Source organism: Ambystoma mexicanum, chromosome 7p (assembly GCF_040938575.1).
Source record: "Ambystoma mexicanum isolate Mex_15411 chromosome 7p, UKY_AmexF1_1, whole genome shotgun sequence".
Lineage (NCBI taxonomy): Eukaryota > Metazoa > Chordata > Amphibia > Caudata > Ambystomatidae > Ambystoma > Ambystoma mexicanum.
This window is the reverse complement of record NC_090939.1, coordinates 464,607,009-464,610,600: the sequence shown is the minus strand read 5'-3', so window position 1 is coordinate 464,610,600 and position 3,592 is coordinate 464,607,009. Positions and strand designations below refer to the sequence as shown.

Here is a 3,592-nt window from a genome sequence, read left to right as displayed (position 1 = left end):
ACTTGCAAAACCTATTTTTGCATTCAAGAAAGGCAAGAACCTCAAAAGTTGGCTCACTAAAGCCGACAGGTCGAGTACTGGACCTAAATTGAATACGGTGACAGGATTGTGGGGTGGCAAATCCATCCAAGGACACTTTCCATGTGGTTTTTGCAACCAATGTGCTTCTACAATCACTGGATCCGTTGTAGGGATTAATGGTAAAAATTGGAACCTTAATCATCATACCACGTGTAACACCAAAAACGTGATTTACGTAATTATCTGTCCCTGTGCCTTAACGTACATTGGTAGAACATCTAGGCCTATCAAAACTAGAATTGGCGAACATAAATCTAAAATTCGAAACAAAATTGTGTCTGCTCCCTTAGTGTCTCATTTTGTCGAAAACAATCATGATCTGAACAACTTGAAATGGTGCGTTTTGGAAAAAGTCTATAGCACTGATGTTAACAACACAGCATCCCGCTTGGCGCAAAGGGAACAATGGTGGATGTATAACACTAATAGTTATGAGACAGGACTCAATCGCCAAGAGGAATGGCTCCATTGTATACCTTAACATGCTACACACACATATATATACTTTTTTACTAGATCACTGCAAGTGGATCCTCACCCAGGTCCGCTGATGATTGTTTAACACATCCATTTTGGCAACTTATGCCTTGGTCCCTGTATTTTAGAAATTAAGTCCCCTTTGAGCATTTATGGGACTTAAAATTGACGCATATAGTCCCTATTTGATTAGGGTGCTATTTCGCGTACAATGTTGAATACAACACTCAACAGCGTTTTTTTACGCCAGTTATTTAAATATAGCCTGAGTAGGTAATATTGTTGGCACATTCATTCATGCTACATTTGCTAACATACATTTATACATTTGTAGGTTTTCTGTGTGGCGAGACCGTACTTTAGTCCTTTTTTAGTCTCTATAGGCCAAAGGGCACATACGCAGTCTTGTTTCTGTCTCTAGTACCGCGTGTGTTTATAAACACAGCCGCGGAGGCCACATCGGATGGTGTGCATTTCAGGCAGCTGCATTCAGAGACGAAAGAGAAGGCTTGTACCGGGTGAGAATACTTTGCTATTTTATATATATCTGTAGGCTCTCCTCTCCGCGAGCCGCATTTAGTCTCCTTGTATGTTACCGACAGGACATAGGACATATATTTAGCTTGATTTAATGTCTCGAGTTTTGTGCATATTTATACATCTTGTGGAGGAGACTATATCGGACGGCGCGAACCTGAGCCCGCTATTTAATAATCTAGATAAAAGACTTTCCTGGATTAGAACTTTGACACTATTACAGTGGCTTGAAACGGGTGCACTAGAGGTCCAGAATTGTCAGTTTCAACATGACAAACTAGGACAGGCTTGTGCAAGTGGCATTTGTCTGATCCAAGCATTAGTTCATCCTCCCACCCTGTCTGAACCCATTTAATTTGATGCAGTTTACTTTTTCAACTCAAAACGCTTCTTTAATTGCTGCACCTAATGGCTTACAACCTTTAATATGCCAACCTTGTTCTATACCTTTTTCTTAGGGTTTTTTCACCTACGGGTTAGCATTTGTTGGCCTCTCCTTCCAACTTGATCCCACACCGTCGAAGACTCGAAGATTTGGAATATTCCCTATCCTTATCTATTATAGAGTCGATTGCAGACACGATTAGAGGCTAAAACATTCTACAATTTAAGGTTGGTAATAGAAGGGGTAACATATTGATCTGCTCTCTGTGGAGACAGGGGACACTGTGTTTTAGCAATCGAAGTCTGAGATAATCTAGTGATATCTCTTTTAGCTTCTTATTTTTGTCTTTTGTAGATGTAAATTTATTTGCATCACCAGTCCTGTTTGGGTGGCGGATCGAAACAAACACATTTTTCGGCACCACTTCTGGACCAACTTAGGTGAATATATATATATATCCCCAGGTTTTATTTCCATGGCTAGAGGCATCGAAAATTAGGAGGCTCACTCATTATACTCTGTATTTTAACAAAGTTTTTTTTTTTTTTTTTTTTTTTCTGTTTTTTCTATTTTGTCTGTTTTAATGTGTTTCATTAAGGGTCAACGTCTCCCACAGACTTTCAGATCTACAATCAAGCTCTTATGAATTGTACAAAGTTTTACCTGCAAGAACTACTGAATGATAGACAAAAAATTTAAGCATTAGTTCGTTCCAGGTTTTTATTTGCAATATTTAGTGCGCCCTGAGGAAGGCGACTACTGACTCGCTCAATGGAGCCAGATAGGTTGAATTCGCCGAAACTGTTATGATATTTTAAGATCATGTATGCACAGTAGGCACGTAGCACTTTTTTTGCATTTAGTACTTTATTTCTTTGTTAACAACTTGGCACTTAGCACTTGGTTGCACTTAGCACTTTATTCAATTGTTAACTATTTGCCCTCTCCATAGCACTTTGACTATTTGGATGGAATTTAAAATGAGACAGCGATGCTTTACCTTGAGTAACATGAGGTTACGAATTGTGGCAACTAAACTGCTATTGAATGGCTTGAGGCATTAGATTTGACAAGTATTTTATAATCAATTCATCGATTTTATTGTTGATTTGATGTTTATATATTATGCAATTTTATAATGGTAATAAATTACTAATTAAAAATGATAATGTGAATATTTATGACTGGGCTCTCCTTTTCTTCCTCGCCTCTATTTCCATAATTGAGTACTCAAATTAATACAGTACTCCTCCATGTGAACTCCCTTTTTCCCTTCGGGATCTTTTTTTGTAATTTTGTTGTTCCCCAGTTCCATGGTATAGGGGTTACCCATCCGTTGTGATATATTATTGGTGCAACTTCGTGTTGCATGGGTTGTTCGAAATTAGAGACAATATTTTGGGAATATTTTGGGAATTTTTTCCCGTGTTGCTTTACACAGTGACCCTTTCTCTGCACTACAGACCCTTTGTTCCCCTACTTCTAGTGCAGATTAATTCTGCTTTATCATTATTCTCTGACTATGGCAGCCACTGATGTGGTCTCGTTCAGTGAAGAACAGTTGGCAGATGCCATTAACGTTCCATCATTTTTTGACAACATTGAGGGGACTATGGGCCCCAATGATGGTTCTTCGATCACTAGTGACAGCATTATTAAATTGAAAAAGAAAAAATTTCGAACAGAAATGCATAGTCACTTGTTGACAGAATATTTAAAAAAGAATATTATTCCCCAGGGCCTTTTGGTTAGAAATGAGCCATGCTTATTCATAGACGATGAAGAATATAAAACACTATTCTCAGGAGTCGCAACTAAATGCAGTCGGGACTGGATGTTGTTAACAATTAATACTGCCCTCAAGAAAAGTTCCATCATTGGGGATGAAATAGATAAGGCAGAGACAGTATTTGCCTTGGATACCACCATCATTAACATAAAGGAGAAATTAGAGCTTATAGAAAAACATACCAAGGATTTTGTTAAAATCACTACTAACAAAAAGATGGACAAACTTAAAAAGGATATCCTAGCCTTTTCTAAGGAGGCAGCCTATCCTTATTTGTCCGCAGACTACCAGGGCCCAGGACATTGGAGAGATCCCAATAATCC

The 3,592-nt window shown here is 38.3% G+C and overlaps 1 long non-coding RNA gene across 1 annotated transcript; it reads left to right on the top strand.

The window, feature by feature from the left end:
- Positions 1-1,556: 1,556 nt before the first annotated feature.
- LOC138526588 (uncharacterized) lies at positions 1,557-2,772 on the top strand. The gene is made up of 3 exons (XR_011283639.1): positions 1,557-1,707; positions 1,835-1,920; positions 2,079-2,772. It is a non-coding gene; the product is annotated as an uncharacterized lncRNA (long non-coding RNA).
- Positions 2,773-3,592: the final 820 nt, after the last annotated feature.